Here is a 17,853-nt window from a genome sequence, read left to right on the forward strand (position 1 = left end):
CTATGAGATACTCAATGATGGAAGCCCTTTCCACTGCTTCCACCAGATCATTGAGGAAAACCCCACTGACTATCTCTTGTCTGTGGGGACTTCTTGCTGTGGGGCACTGGGTCTGCATTTGCAGCAGGGAAATTAAAAACAAACAAAAGGAAAGGAAAAAAAATGAACTCTGATGCTGAAGAGTCAGTGGTGCCTGTCTAAAAGGACTATTTACTTCTTCCTTTGTTTCCTGGGGAAGGTGATGAGGGCTACTGGGCTCCATGGCTACTTATTTCAGGAAGACAAGCTTTTCCATTCACAGACATAGCTGAAGACATTTTTTCAGTTTGTCCACAAAGCTAAAGCTGGCAAAGAAAATATATGCAGAGTTAGATTAGAGAGAAACAGTGATATTGGGGCTGGGAGTAGGGGGAGAGGAGACATTGGGGGTGTAGGGCATGGAAAAAGGTAACCCTGGGGTGGGGGAGAAAAGATGGGGAAGGCAGAGGGGGAGGGAGAAGAGGAAGAGCAGGAAATTATCTTCCTATTTATTCTTGGCACTATTAATTTTTTTGATACTCCTTTATTTTCTAGGTATTTGTAATGCAGAAGGCATACATTGGCATAACACTTATAAAAGTTAATAACTCACTCTTCTATTTAACTCCTATTTATTTAGAAAGAACAAATAAGTCTTCTAAAAGAGATAGCAATGAATCAAGTGACAAGAAAGAAGAGATAGCTTTCTGTGGTTAATGGCGTTGCATTTCCTTGATTTCAAACTAATTTACCATTAATAAAGGACTAACACTTTTCAATAGCCTTTGGATCTGGCAAAGAGCTCAGAACACAGAAGGTGCAATGTTGCTATCAGCCTTTGGAAGATGCTGAGGAATAATAGACTATAGAAGCTCCTAATAAAAGGGAAATAATTACCTATTTATACCAATCATATATCAAGAGCTAGAAGGGACTTGTGAGGCCATCTAGTCCAACTCCCTAAATTTTAGATGTGAAGAAATTAAGACTTATGAAAGTTGTTACTTGTCTAAGGCAGAAAGATAGCAAGTATCAGAAGCAATATTTGAACTTGGGTCTTCTTACTTTAGGGCAGTGTTGGCAAACATTTTCAAGTTTGTGTGCCCAAACTGGAACTTCAAGCTGCCTGTGAGCCCCTCCCACATTACCCTAGAGAATGGAGGGAAGAGGAGTTCCTTTGGGTGCCTGGACAGAGGGGTGGGGCATGCATAAACATGTCCTCAGGTACTGGGAAGAGGGGGGAAGGAGCAGCTTCCCGTGTGCCAGCTGGATATGTGTTCTGATGCTTTGCCAACACTGCTTTAGGGCAATTTCCATTATATTATATTATGAACTCATTAGACTGGAAGTTGTGGGAAAGTCTTAAAAGTTTATAGACCTTTTATTTAGCCTTTTATTCTTCTCTTCCATTTTACCTTCCTTGTGGGTTGAGAGGCAGAGAGTATTTCTGTTCTTCCCCTCTTCTAGTAGATAGGGAAGTTGATGGAAAGCAGTAGAGCAGTCCTGACCTCTGAAAGGGAGAGTTAAGCAGCAGCACAAGACTCTCTGTTTTTGGAATCATCCTTTTCCCTCACATCTACCCTCCATCTCCACCTTGACCTCTCACTGGTTTGGAGATCCTACATGGACTGATATCAAGGTAGGACCACCAGCTCTGCCACATATTACCCTGTATAACTTTGGACAGGTCATGACTTGATGGAAAGTCCACATGCTTAAAAGATCTCAGATCTCTCTCTCTCCTATTCTGAAGCAAATATTTCTGCTTATTCTATGAGACATAGCTGACCCAGCATCCTATTATATATTGCTCAAAGACCCTCAGATTTTCTGGCTGGGAAGGGAACTATATCAGAAACACTCTACAAATCCCTTCCCAGATTAGTGTCCTCAACAAATTGTGTTAAAAATTGTGAACAAAAGGGGGCAGCTGGGTAGCTCAGTGAATTGAGAGCCAGGCCTAGAGACGGGAGGTCCTAGGTTCAAATCCAGCCTCAGACACTTCCCAGCTGTGTGACCCTGGGCAGGTCACTTGACCCCCATTGCTCACCCTTACCACTCTTCCACCTATGGGTCAATACACAGAAGTTAAGGGTTTAAAATAAAAAAAAACATAAAAAATGTGAACAAAGAATTGTAAAAGATCTGTAATGGCCCAAGATGACAAAATATGGAAGTAGTCATTGTAGAAAGGACTTTAGGAAGTTGGACACATTTATGCACTTTTGTTGGCCCTATCATTTTGGAAATCAATTTAGAATGATGTTTCAAAAATTCATTAAAAATTTACACTTTTTTGACTCAAAGATTCAACTGTTAGGCATATAGAAGCTGAGGACAGGATGAAAGGTCCCATATATACATAGCAGTACTTATTGTGTTAACTAAGAACTAGATAACTGTTAATAGAAGAATAGTTAGATATATGGTGGTATGTGAATATAATGGAATATTACTATACTAAAAGATGACCATGAAGAATTCAGAGAAGAATTAGAAGAATAATATAAACTGAGGTAAAGTAAATAGAACTAGTCAATCAATAAACATTTAATAACTGTCTATGTGGCAGACACTGGACTAAGTGCTGGGGATACAAATAGAAATAAAAACAAAGATAGTCATTACCTTCAAAGAGTTTACAATCTACTGGGAGCAGAAAACAGATAAAGTATATAGCTCATTGGAAATGGAGAAATTGGGAAAATATTCACAATGATTACTACAATGTGAATGGAAAGAACAAAATAATTAAAAAGTAAACTATGAATAAATATAATGATCAAGCGATTTGAGGGGAGAGAGAGAAAATGAACTTCCCTTCTTTGCAGAAATGGGATATTATGAGTATGAAAAGTTGCCCTTAGTTGATGAATGCCTTAGATATGCTGAATTGCTTTCTCTTCCTAATCCCCTCTCCCATTCCTTTTTTATTCTTTGTTACAAGGGATAGATTGATGGGCAAGGGATGAAGTTTGCATTTGGAAATAAAGATTATATAAAAACAAAAAATGTCAATAAAAAAACAAAAAAATGGTGGGGTGTGGGAGGGAAGATTATAGTATCCTTAATAAAAAGGGGGGCTCTCAAGAGGTTCAGTTTTTATCTAAGGTCACAAAAAGTCAACAGCAAAGCTTATATTCAAATCTAAGCTCCCAATACCAAATTCTGTATGTCACACCTTCCACTATTGCTATTTCTTTTGAGAGGGAGTATAGAATAAAAAATTTAGGCCATGAAGGGAACTTAAAGATCATCTTATGCAACTTCCTTATTTTATAGATTAGGAAACAAGGAAGTTAAGCTCAAGATTACCCAGGTAAGTGAGAAAGTTTAAGTTTGCTGACTCCAAATCCAGTGCTCATTTTACTGTACCATGTTGTCTCTCCCAAGAGTGACATTCTAAATGTCATTCACTTGTTATTATTTAAAGGTCAGTTTCTTTCTCTGAAAAATGAATGTTTTGGACTAGGTTCTCTAATAGAGCAATCTTTTTTATGATTCTATAATTCTAGGGAAAAACTCCTCTCACGTCTGTCTGAAAAGGCAGATAGACTGAAAAGGAGACAGAATGTAATTAAGTTTTATGAAATCATGAAGGGCTTGGATTAGATGAACTTGGAATGAGCCAATTCCATAAGACTTGTACTGAGGGATAGCCTTGAAACTTGAAAGAGAGTGTAGGACAAACAAAAGGAAGAATTGCTTTATATAGCAGGAGATGCTACAGATTAGAAAGCCCTTCAAAAGTCTAAGAAGGGTAGAAGTCAATCCATGGGCTATTGAATTATAGGTTACTTGGGTATTTAAATAGAGCAGTGGTTCCCAAAATTTTTTGGCCTACTGCCCCCTTTCCAGAAAAAAAATATTACTTAGCCCTTTGGAAATTAATTTTTTTAAAATTTTAATAGCAATTAATAGGAAAGATAAATGCACCCCTGATAGCTGCAGCACCCACCAGGGGTCAGTAGCATCCACTTAGGGAATCACTGAGATAGAGCCATAATTTTTGTTGGTATGAAAACTCTGTTCACCAATGTACCTTTTTAAATTCTATGTAATGCTTGTCCTGTATTCTTTCCTTAAATCTGTTTCGGAGGTTCTGATCAATAAACTAAGGGACTTATTACTTCTGCTTTTAAAGTAAGTACACAATAAATATTCAAGCTATCTGTTGTCTGTTATTTTTGCTACATGTTTTATTCCTCTCTTTTTCACTTAAACAGGTCATTTTTCTGCAACAACACATGCTAATGAATTAGTCCCAGACATTTCTAGTCTTCCCCAAATTAATTGCCCATTAATTGGTTCAACATTGAACTACATTGAGCTATTAATTTTTAAAAGCTAGAAATATTTGAGATTAATGAATATAGCGGTATCTTGATACATGAGCACCCTAAGTCATGAGCAGTTTGAGATATGAGCAGTCAGGTTCGGGATTTTTTGCTTTAAGACACAAGTGTGTATTTGAATCAGAAGCTTCTGCCACCCTCCACTAGATAGCCTGCTAAATGTCCAGTTTCACAAGTTACACGAGGCTGTCTTGTTTAGTTCAGTGTTTATCTGGCCGAGGGAGCATCGGTATTGAATAGCTTTTGCTTTCTTCTTTATTTTTGTCTTTATTATCAGTATTTTGGGCAAATTTCTTAACTTTTAACCATGGCTTCTGACGACAGAGGAATTGAAGGAGTTACAGCAGCAGCAGCATAAGGAGGTTTTGCAGGAAATTAATGGGGAGGAACCTGAGGTGGATGAGGTAATCAGCATAAGCAAGATTGAGGATTTGGGAAAAAATTAAACATTTTACTGAAAAGACACCTAGAAAAAGTTGCAACAGGTCATGCTTTGGAACAGTGTAACAACACTTGTTTCACACAGTATCATGTGTAGAGAGTAAGTTATGCTAAGTGATAATGCACCAAATGAAAACCTTCTCCACCAACATCTTCACCTGACCTTGAAGGTAAATAACATTTCATAAGCAATTTATTTCTTTACATTCTTTTTTATTATCTATAAATATGTTTTTGTTATTTATAAAGTTTATTTTCATATTTAAAATCATGTAAAATAAAAAATTCATGTGGTTTTGGGGGTCAGAACGGATTAATTGCATTTCCATTCATTTAAATGGGGGAAATGCGATTTGACACAAGAGCAAATTGGGTTACGGGCTTGGCCGTGGAACAAATTAAACTCGTGTGTTAAGGCACCACTGTATTAGGCACATGATATGTACAAAGCATCATGCTAGGAGATGGGGAGGAGATAGAAATCCACAAGATACAACCTCTACCTTCAAGAAGCTTACATTCTAGTTGAAAAGCACACCAGCCCCCTGAATCTTGAGGTTGCTGCCATGGAGGATAGTTTTGTGTCCCTGAGGGAGCCAGCCTTGTATAGTAGAAAGATCACTGAATTAAAAGTCAAGGAATCTGAATTTTAGTCTTGATTCTGTCACTAACTACCTATGTGAGCCTGGGAGGATTAGACTGTCTTTTGTCTCTCTGTCTTTCTGGTGGTTAGCACAGTGCCTGGCACATAATAGGCTCTTAATAAATGTTTATTGAATTGAATAGGCCATTTCATCTCCCTGAGCTTTTGTTACCTTGTGAAAAGTGATGTGGTTGGACAAAGTGATCTTTATAGTCCCTTTACACACCAGCGTTCTATGATTCTGTAATGCTTGCTGTCAGGATTAGATGTTGCATGAGGGCTGCCCCAGGGCAAAAATCCCCATATTATATGAGATCATTTTTGCCAAAAAGTTGTTGTTGTTGTTGTTTTACATTCTAGTTATTTAGTACTTCTCCCTCACTTCCACAACCTGCCACTTTGGTAATTGTGGCCAACACTGGAAAGAGAAGAGCTTCCTATTGAATTGCCCCTTGGTAAGGGAAAATTGGGAAGGAATTTTCTCACCTATTATAATGGTCTTCCTGCCTAACACAAGCACATCTGTGGTGCCATCTCTGCCTTGATCTCCTCTGATGAAGTGTGGCATGTTATTAATTATTGCTTTCACGAATGGATTCTGGCCACAGATTTTAATTTAAAATTAAAGCCCATCACTGTTAGCTTATTGTTACTTCTTACCTCTGAAAAGCTAACCTGTCAACAGGAACAAATGACCCAGCCAGTCTTGTGCTGTGCCACACAATATTAGCTGTCAAACGAAGGCACAAAATACGAGAAACATTCTGCCTTTGATTTGTTGCTGCTGTATTTCCTGGCAGGCTGGCTGTCTTGACAGAAGGGAGAGGAAAAAAGCCATGTTTAGTATAAACTATAGTCTAGAATGTCCTAACTAGTTTGTAGAGAATGAAGTGAATCTCTCAAAATTCTTTAGCAGAGTTAATAAAATGCCAATTATATAATTTGTAGGAGACACCTGCTTCTTATGCATAGCCTGATATCTTTTCTTAATCCATTCTCTCCCAGAATTGCAGAGGAAAAAAAGGAGATGAAATTTAGTAAAAATAAATGTGCTTAATTAAAAAGTAATCAATTGTACACTTATCTAGGCACTTAGCAATCCGTTCAAAAAAGACCAAAAAGTGCTTGGATAGGTACCTCTCTGTGACCAATTTCATTCTCTATAAAGTGAAGTGGTTCAGCTACATGACCTCTAAGTTCATGTCTGTCTGTACTACTAATCTGATGATCTGTGCTTTTCACTGACTGCAAATTCAATAGGAAATAAGAGTGTAATGAGCCTGTTCAAAATGGTCAGAGTACCTTAGGCTTGCTTTCCTGATAGAATAAAGCATTCAGATGAGAGGAAGTGCTATAGATTGGATGGACAATGCCTGGATTCTGGCTGCCACATTTAACAAGAAGCATCAAATAAACTAGAGGGGTTTGAAAACCATGTCATTTAAGAAACTATTGAAGGAACTAGAGATGCTTAGCTTGGAGAAGAGAAGCCTGAGGCAGATGGCAAGAGGCATGACAGTAGTCTTCTTCTACTAACTTTTTAATTCATTGATCTCTATAAACATGTAAGCCAGTAAGGAAGAAAGTAGCCAATGACAGCACAGTCCAAGAATGGGAAGACGAGCCTGCTTTTGGAAGTGCATGGTGATGTGGAATGGAGAGGCCTTGCACTAATTCAGAGCATACAGGGGGAATCAGAGACTGCTGGCCATTTGTTTACTTTAGTTCTTTGATTAGACTGCTAAGGCAGAACTGAGAGAGTATATGATAGGTGGTAACTGAACATTCTTTTTCATTAAGGCAAAGAGAGAGTCAGAGAGTCAGAGAGACAGAGAGAGAGAGAGAGAGAGAGAGAGAGAGAGACAGAGAGAGAGAGAGACAGAGAGGAGGAGAGAGAGGGAGAAGACAGAGAAGGGAGAGAGAGAAAGAGAAAGGGGAAAATAGAGGAGGAGAGAGGAGGAGGAGAGAGAGATAAAGAGACAGAGAGAGACAGAGAGAGATAAAGAGACAGAGAGAGAGATTAAGAGACAGAGAGAGGGAGGGGGGAGGGAGAAAGGAGTACCTTTGGCTTGCCCTCTTCACCCAGGCCAACATGAAATCATGAGTGACTAGGTGACAAACTTGTAGGCTTTGGAAGGTAAGATGAGCCAGCAGACTCTGCCAGCAGCCAGAGCCATGTTAAGTTCATGGTATCTCATTTGGTCTTTACAGCAACTCTGTAAGGAAGGTAGAGCATCTAAGATTGATCCCATGTTATACTGAAAGAGATGAAAAAAGTCCAAGGTTAAACTGTTAACACTTGGTGGAGCTGGCCCTGGAATTTAGTCATTCTGGCTCCCAAGTGCAATGCTCTTCCCATTTTGATACCTTGATTCTTGAAAATATTATCATTTGGAAGATGGATTTCTTTCTGCTCCAAGGGACAGAACAAGGCAGTATATAGGCATACAAAGAGTGTTAATTTTGGTTTCAGAGGACTTACCCTTGAATCCTAACTTTGCAACTTGCTGCATGGTGACCTTGGGAAAGTTACTTCCCCTCTGGGCTTGGTCTCCTCTACTGTAAAATAAGGGAGTTGAAGATTTCTGAGGTCCTTTCCAACTCTAACGCTGTGATTGATATATGTAGAAATGATAAGACAGTCGTTTTTGGCCCAGTAGAAGGAAGACTTTTCAAACAGAATCCAAAATGAAATAGATTACCTTGTTAGGTAATAGATTGCTCTCATTTGATGTATCATAGGATCATAGAATACTATGGAAAGCATGTTGGGATCATGGAATTTCAACACTGAATAGACACTTCAGGGGTAATTTAGCTTAAGAGAACCACGAATCCCTTAGATAAAATCTCCAATAAAATTGCCATTTATGCTCTGCTTGTATATCTTCAGTGTTCTCAGCCTTAAAAACAATCATTTATTTATTTAGTTGGTCTGGGATACTATTGATTTTAGTGGGGTGGGGTGGAAAGCAAGACTGATGACACAAGATTGTTTTTGGAAACAAAAGAAAAGAAACATTTTTCTATTCATTCTTTTTCTCTTAAAGTAACATTTAAGGAAGAAAATATCTCATCCCTTTATCTCAGGAGAAGAAAATAGATGGGAAGTGAATTGTCAGAATCTTATTGCTGTGACATGACTCAGGAAAGCAACAAAAAAAGCAACAAAAACTGAAGAGTGAGTGAGAGAGAACGAATGTTGGTAAATCTTCTAGTGATTGACATTAGATTAAAAACACTTCAGGAGGAGAAAAAGGCCAAGGAAAGTCTCAGCCTGTCACGGAACCAGATGGGCTAAGTTAAGATAGGTTTCTTGGCCTCACTGGGCTAGTATACGGTAGATGCTCTCTCCTTGTTATCCCTAAATACTTGCTCTTATGTATTGACTTTTTATAGTTGACCTATTGCTTCATTCAGTTTCTCCCAATGTTCAGTACAACAATATCTTATTCTCCTAAAGCCCCTTCTATCTTTTTCTCCCCTTCATCTTTAGCATGGGGTGGTTACATGCTTAATAGTTAAGACAGTTGGTGCCTTGCAAAGGGGCAGGACTTGTCCAGATAAGGTTTTAGAAGGGAAGAATTATAATTAAATTCAATTTATGAATTGTCAGCTTTGGAATGGACCTTTGAAATCCTGGAGGCAGGAGACCAGCCATGATGATGGAATAAAGTCCAACTCCCACAACTATTTCACAAAGACTTTGAAAAAGCACCAAGTTTTCAATAGGGAGAATCATAGTGAGTAATTTTTATAGCTTACCTTGGCTAAAGAGACAGGGGCCTTTGGAAAAGGGATGAGGTTCTAGGTTAAGAGAGTTTTTCTTACAGGCTTCTAGCACAGAGTCTGAGCTGGAGCCTAAGGCTATATGCTAGGTCAAAAAGAAGTACTAGATCCAGAACAAAGGGACTGACTATGCAGGTAGAAGAAACAGGTGTCTGCTGGCAGCTCTGTTGCTAGTAGAAAAGTCAACAAGTATTTAGGAAGTAACTACCACGTGTCAGGCACTGTGCTAAGCACTGGGGTTACAAAGGAAAACAAATGGGAGAGGCAACTAGGTGGCTTAGTGGATAGAATGCTAGGCCTGGAGATTGGAGATTCAGTGTTCAAATCTGGCCTCAGACCATTCCTAACTGGGGGATCCTGGGCAAATCACCTAATCCTGTTTTCCTAGCCCTTATTGCTCTTTTGCCTTGGGACTTTTATTTAGTATCAGTTTTAAGACAGAAGGTTACATTTTTTTTTATTTAGAAAGATTGGGAAAGGCTTCTTGTAGGAGGTGGATTTTTTTTCCTGAAGCTAAGATTTGGAGATGAAGAGGGAGAGAATTCCAGGTGTGGGGGTGTCAACCTGAAGAAAACACAAAACTACTATGAGATTAAAAATTAATATCCAATACTCACAGTATTATATTTTTATAATATTTACTAATAATCACTTGAAGTACAGGAGAGTGATAGCCTGAGCAAAGAGCAGTTGCCCTGGACCATGAAAAGTGGGAGAAGAGAGAGAGGGCAAAGTTACAGAAAGTTTTATCTATATAATGTAAGGACATAATGAGGGGACAAAATGAAAGGGATTCTGGGAGATGAAGTCCAAGGGTACAAAATTCTAGTTACACACTACCAAAGTAGTTATAATAGAAAAGTCTTTATTCAGTACAAGAGAGACAATGATCTACAACCACCACACAGAGACACCACATACAACACAGAGTCACTACGGTGGGACTCTGGGAACACTGTCTCTGGGAAGGACACCAATAAAGGGAATTTCCATTGAACTAAAGAATTTGGGATTATATTTATACCTTAGGGAGTATAAACAAGAAGGAACAACTGACTGGTTAAATGGAGGCTTAGCAAAGAGGATATAGGTAGGTGCTAGACTACCTGGGAGCAGTCTAGACACAAGAAGATATAAGAAGACAAAAAGGGAATTTAATCCTATTTAGGGTGTTCCATGTATGCTTGATTGTTTATGGTGTTGTTTAGGACAAGGGCCAGTTTGGGGTTTCATAAAATAAGGTTGTCAGAGGACAGTCAATGAAATGTCTAGCCAGGAAGAGATGGAGTATCTTGTGTGAGGAATAGCAAAGAGACCAGAGTATGGAAGGCATTAAGGTGTAAGAAAAGTGGAACAAGAGGAGGGAGCCAGGTTATAAAAGACCTTTAAAGCTAAACAGAGGATTTCACGTTTGATCTGTGAGGGAATAGGGACTGCTGGAGTTTATTGATAGAGTGATGACATGGTTATATCTCAGAGCTGGGTGACAGGAGGGAACCTGTGCTTTAGGAGTGGCTATCCAGGACAAGGGACAGTCACTGGCCCAAAGCTTTGTGCTGGACAAAGATCAAGAACAGAAATGAGCAACCCCTGTGTGCCTCTAAACTTGGAACCTGTGGGGGGAGGTAGGGAAAGATACAGCTCCCATCCCTGTTTGAAGCCAGTAATAGAATGTCCAGGGGAGGGAATTCATCATATAATGGTAGGGCTGCAGTTCTGAATGGCAGAATCTTCCATCTAGCTAACATAGAGATTCTGGTTGGGTCCAGCAGCCATCACCTGACACTCTAAACAGGGGCAAATCAAAAGTGGTCTTGCTCATATTCAAACCCAAGTCAGAAATTTGCAAAGTTCATATCATGAAGAAAGCAATTGGTCTTCTCACTTGATCAGACCTTCTTTGGGCACACTGAAAGTTTTCGGGTCTCCAGCTTAAATTTATCCTGAAATCCTTAAAGAACATAGCATTTAATACCTGGAGAAGGCAATATCAGGATCCAAAAGAATGTGAAATAGGATCAAGCAGGGCTCTCCAGAAGTGTGCAGAGCACCAACCCTAATGAAAAGTCTAAAATTAGGAATTAATGCTGGAAAATGATTAAAAATAAAAGAATCCCAACATAAAGAGCTAATATGGTGACAGAGATGCTCAAGATACAAACCTAGCAGACTCCCAAACATCTGTAAACAAAACCTTAAGGAAAACCGTAGCTTAGATCAGTGGTTCCCAAACTTTTTTGGCCTACCACCCACTTTCCAGAAAAAATATTACTTAGCCCCCTGGAAATTAATTTTTTAAAAAATTTTAATAGCAATTAATAGGAAAGATAAATGCACTGGTGGCCATCACTGCTCTCCTGGATTGCTGCAGCACCCACCAGGGGGCAGTGGCGCCCACTTTGGGAATCACTGGCTTAGATACAAGTTAATTTTGTATTCCTAGAAGAATTGTAGCAAAAGTTAAAAAAAAATGATTAAATTGTTTTATAAATGAAATAAAAGTGTTCCAGGAAAGAATTAGAAAAGAAATGAGATGTGTGACCTTGGGCAGGTCACTTGACCCCCATTGCCCACCCTTACCACTCTTCCACCTATGAGATAATACACCGAAGTACAAGGGTAAAAAAAAAAAAAAGATAAAAAGAAATGAGAGATATGAAGGAAGGTCTGAGAAAGAGAATTAACAAAATTTTTACTCTAGCAATAGACTCTAAAATTATAGTGAAGCTAATGACCCCATGAGAAACTAAAACATACTAAACCAAAGGCAAATGATTTAAAATTGTCTAAATACATTTTACTCAAGGAAACCAGAGGGAAAAGGGAAAGGGAAAGGGGACTTAAGAAGGAGGGTAGCTTCAGGGAAGGATTAGTCATAAGCAAAATAAATTCTAAACTGTATAGACTAGGAAGAAGAATTTAAAAGGAAAGAAAGAAAGAAAGAAAGGGAAGGAACCTGATAGTAGGATCTCAGTGAGAAAACAAGAAGAGAGACAGGAGAGATGAAGCAGATTTTATCAAACTTAGAGCACTGCTGTTGGGCACACTCCTCACTTATTAATTTCTTTTTTTGTAAAGAGAGAATGGCAAATAAAGAGGATGAAAAGTATAAGAGAATGGAATAGAAGGAAATAGAATGTTTAAAATTCAATTTTTTTATTAATAGAAATCTTTCTCCCATTTCCATATACTATGGGGAAAAGAAAAAACAAATTTTTTATAAAAACATGAAAACAAAATTAATTCTCTTATTGATCATGTTAAAAACAAATGTTCTCCATTCTAAATTCATCACTTCTCTATCGGGAAATGGATTGCATGTGTCATCATTCTGATTCCTTTAAAATCATACATGGTCATTGCATCAATTAGAGTTCTCATAGTTTCCAATGTTGTTTGTCTTTATAGTGTTTTATATCTTGTTCTCCTGGTTCTATTAATTTCAGTCTCCATTAATGTATAAAAGTCTTAAAAATGTCCATTTTTAAAATGTTTGTGTGATAATGCATGTATAATCCAGATTGAATTATTTATCAGCTCTGGGAGGAAGGAGACTATTTAGATAACTTCAGAAAACTTATGTGAAAATTTATTAAAATTTTAAAAAATCAGAAAAATCAAAGTAAAAAAATAAAACAAATCCCCTAAGTCCATTTTAAAAATTGATTTTATAGTATACATTTTTCTTCTGGTTATGTTCACTTTGTTCTACATTAGTTAATGCAGGTCTTTCTATGGACATAACTGAAACGACTGAACAACAATAAGAAAAGAGAAAAAGATGACTTCAAAGAAACATAAAAGTCTTGTATTAATTGATGGAAAAGCCACAGTAGGAGATGAGAATCTAGGCCTTCAGATCAGAGACTGAGAGTTGGTTATTATTTTTGGTCAGCCATATCTGACTCTTCTTGATCCCATTTGTGGTTTTCTTAGCAAAGGTATTGGGAGCTGTCATCATTTTCTTCTCCAGCTCATTTTACAGAAGAAGAAACTGAGGCAAAGAGGATTAAGAGACTTGCTCAGGATCACACAGCTAGGAAGTATCTAAGGCCAGATTTGAACTCATCTTCCTAATACCAGACTTGGTGCTCTATCCACTGCATCATCTAACTGCCTCTATTTTCTTATAGACAAATAGTATTCCATCATATGAAAGTACTGTAATTTGTTTGGCTAGTCTCCACTTGATGGGCATCCTCTTAGTTTTCAGTATTTCTTTTTTGCCACCACAAAAGAGATGCTATAAATATTTTTGAACATATAAGATCTTTCCCTCTTTATTCAATCTCTTTTGGGAAAAGAGGTCTCAAATTATATTATCAAGCAGGAATTTTCAAAATAATTTGGTCAAAAACAGTGATTGATGTGTAATAGATGGAAGACATCCAGAAGCTAACAAATCTAATAGCCTAATAGTTAATAAACACAAGTCAAAACTGTAATTGTGAATGAGATGAAATCACCTTGAAGAGGGAGGATAGCAGAATGGATTACAAAACAGAATGTTGTTTGATTCCAACAAAATGTTGTTAGGTGGAAACACACAGTAAAACAGGTAACTAGAGCAAAATCTATTATGTTGAAGTTGAAGTAAACAAGGCAGAAGTAGCAATAATGATCTTAGACAAGTAAAACTAAAGTAGAATTGAGTAAGAGATAAACAGGAAAACTATGTGATCCTGAAAGTTAACATTGACAGTTATTTAATATCATTAATAAATATATCATATGGTATAGCACACTACAAAGTAATACTTATCAAAAAGATTTAGTGGTGGTTAAGAAATAGAGACACTGACCTGTGGAACAGGTTAAGTATATGACATATAGAAGCAAATGAACACAGTAACCTAGTGTTTGATAAACCCAAAGGTCCCAGCTATTTGGGCAAGAACTCATTATTCTATAAAAACTATTGGAAAAACCAGAAATCAGTCTGGCAGAAATTAAGTATAGATCAACATTTCACACCATGTACTAAGATTTTCTCTAAATGGGTATCCAAAACACAAAAGTATCATCATAAATTAGAAGAATAAGGAAGAAATTACCTTTCAGATCAATAGATCAGAGATGAAGTCATGAATCCTACCAAAAAAGGATAGAGGGGAATCATAACAGATAAAATGAACAATTCTGATATAAAATTAACACATTTTTTTCTATGAACCAAACCAACAGAGTAAAAATTATAAAGGAATCAAGTCATTGGGGAAAATCTTTGTAGCAAGTTTCTCTGATAAAGGTCTCAGCCAAAATACTTGGGGAACTGATTCAAATTTATAAGAAAGAATAAAAGCCATTCTCAATGGAAAAAGGATTAAAGGAAGTGAATAGGCAGTTTTCTAAGAAAGATCTACAAATCTATTAATACCCTAATCTAAAATATTCTCTAAATCACTAATAATTAGAGAACTGACAATTAAAACCACTCTGAGGTTCCATCTTACAACAATCAGATTGACAAAGATTACAAAAAGATGGAAAAAGAAAAATATTTGAAGGGGTGTGGGTAAATATTTATGTGACTGTATTGTTTGTGGACTTGTGAATAGGTTTAGTCATTCTGGGAAGCAATTTGGAATAATACCCCCAAATTATTTAATTGTGAAAATTCTTTGATTCAGTGACATCAGTACTAGATCTATGCACCAAAGAGATAAAAGATAGAGGAATAATATCCATATGCACAAAAATATTTCTAATAGCTCATTTTGTGGTAGCAAAAAATTGAAAACTAAAGTGCTATTTCTCAATTGGTCAATGACTGAACAAGTTATGGTATGTGTATGTGATAGAATGCTGTTGTGTAATAAGAAATGATGAAGGCAACAGTTTTAGGAAAATCTGGAAGATTTGTATAAACTGATGCAGAGTGAAGTATATACACACACATATATGTAGGTATATATATGCATATATATATATAAAAATATATATATATAGAGAGAGATACATAGGTACTTTAAACATCTGTGAATATATGTATATGTGTGTGTATGTGTGTGTGTGTGTGTGTACTTTAGAAGACAATAAATAGAACCATAAAGATTTATGCTATAATATCAACATTGTAAAAATGGACATTATTGAAAGACTCAGAGACTCTGATCAACCAAATGACCAGCCATAATTTCAGAGGACTGTTAAAGAAGAATGCTACCTTTTGATATAGAGATAATGGATTAACATCTAGATTTCTTCCTTCCTCTTTCCCTCTCTCCCTCCCTCTCTCTTTCCTCTCTCTTCTCTCTTTTCTCTCTCCTCTCTCTATCTCTGTCTGTCCATATCTGTCTCTCTTCTTTCTCTTTTCTCTTCTTCCTCCCTCTCTCTTCTCTTTATCCTTGCCCCTCTTTTCTCTCCCTTCCCCCCTTAACATGAGTAGTGGTAGATGGGAATATTAAATGAATGCTTGATAACTGAAAAAAATGAAGAGTCTAAAAAGGAGAAAAATTATAAAAATATATTTAATTATAAGCAAAAGACCCAATAACATATTTGCTAGAGTAGCAATTTAAACTGGTGACTTGTAGTTGGATGGGATTCCACTTGAACAAATTTCCATCTCATTCCCTATCATTTGTTCTAATTGTTAATTCACTTGAAATGAGCCCTTTTCCCTATAAAACTTCAGTCGAAAGTTTTGAACTGATTTCTATTCTCAGAAAATGTTTTTGAGGCTAGTGAATGAAAATAAATTCTTTGTGAACTGCCTCCAAAATTTATTTTACCATTACTTTTCCCAAAACACCTCCCTGTAGATTAGACTGTATATTTGTATTGGGAACAATCTTCATTTTTCTTTTTTCTTCTTCCACCCCAAGAAGGAACCATATGTCACATAATTGTGGAACACAGGGGTATAATTGTTTTCTCCTTAATCACTGAAACATGATTCTAGGCTTAGTGTTCAATCAAGTACTGAAATAATTCACTCAAGGAAAATAGCAACCCATCAGTAAAGACATCTGAGGAAAAGAAGCAATATAAAAGGAAAATAAAAGATATAATCTGGCAAAAAATCTTTAAATAATTTAGCACACAGTTCACATCCAGAAACCAAAGGAATTGTGCAGAACACACTAATCTCATGTATCATAAGAATGACCAGTGGAAATGCGTGTCAGCTATGAGTCCGGGGGTGGGGGGAGGGAAGGGTGTTGGGGGGGGTGAAGGAGAAAGCAAGAACATGAATCATGTAACCATGAACATTTTTTCTAAAAAATAAAAAAATAGAAATAGAAATAAAAAATGAATCATAAGAATGTGGATGAAACATGTGCCTGACACTTATCATGGTCCCAAGGTTACCTGGAAATGCTTCCTGTGGTGATTGAGGAGAAAATTATTGGCAAAAAATAGATGTTCTGCTGAAATCACACGACGCAGAAAAACTTGCTGACAGTTATAGACATAGATTTATAATAGGGTAAAAATACACTATGTTCTTTCTCTTTCCCCTTGGGCCAAGCTTTCATTATACGTCATTTACCTTTTCTCCACACTCCTGCAGGTAACACAGAAAAGATAGATCTTAACTGATATTTAACATGCCCCTAACTATTGATAGTGATAGAAATTATGAATTTTTAATGAACCAAAATAAGAGTAGAATAACTTGATGAGCTTGTCTCTACAGAAGTTAATTGCATTTCTTAGAAAGTATGGGGATTCCACTTAATTGGGAACTAACTTTTTTGCCAGTGATTGTAAACATGCATCACAGTGAAAATTATTATTAGTGGCCATATGCCTCATGAAACTAGACCTTGCAGATGACTTAATGAAGCATTCCCTTCTCCCCTCTTAACTTTATAGAGCAAAAATTAGTGGGACTTTTGCTTAGTTGAATGTAAGGGAAAGATGTTTTTTGGAGAATGCCTATACTTGCAGCTCCAAGGTAGGAATGTCAATCAATAAAGCAAGCAATCAAGAAGTATTAAAAAAACCCTTTATGTGTTCAACTCTATAAGTGATGTGTCTACAAAGAAAGGCAAAAATGATATCTTTTTCCAAGTAGCCCATATGTTAATAAGGAGATTTGCATTTGTTCATGGAGACAAGATAGACACATGGAAGGCAGACACTATACAGAACTGTAGTTCACTCATCTGAGGGAGAAAGTAGTTTCACAGAATGGGACCCTTTGCAGAGAAGAAGAATGTACTCTATGGACTCAAGAAAGTACTTTCAGGTCATAAAGTAGCAGGAGTTATGAGTTTCCCTTTGCCATCATGTATTCTCTACATATACCTCAGAGAATCAGGATCTAAACCCAAGTCCTTTGACTATACAACAGTGAATTGGGGAGGGGGAAGGAAGGGAATAAACATTTATATAGTGCCTACTGTGTACTAGGCACAGTTCTGAGCACTTTATAGCAGTTACCTCGTTTGATTCTCACAACAACTCTTCAAAATAGATGCTATTATCATCTACATTTTATATTCAAAAAAGTGAGGCAACAGAGGTTAAAGAGACTTGCCTGGGGCCACAGAGCTATTTAGTATCTGAAATTGTATTTGAACTCAAACCTTCCTGACTCCAGATTTCACTTTCTATTCTTTGTGTAACCTGGTCTCAGGTTTAGTTTTGATCTCCTAT

At 37.0% G+C, this 17,853-nt stretch overlaps 1 pseudogene; it reads right to left on the bottom strand.

Annotated features, from left to right (window-relative positions):
• Positions 1 to 17,853, bottom strand: part of LOC123255449 — a 102,545-nt pseudogene that overhangs the window by 1,422 nt on the left and 83,270 nt on the right.

Source organism: Gracilinanus agilis, chromosome 1 (genome assembly GCF_016433145.1).
Source record: "Gracilinanus agilis isolate LMUSP501 chromosome 1, AgileGrace, whole genome shotgun sequence".
Classification (NCBI taxonomy): domain Eukaryota; kingdom Metazoa; phylum Chordata; class Mammalia; order Didelphimorphia; family Didelphidae; genus Gracilinanus; species Gracilinanus agilis.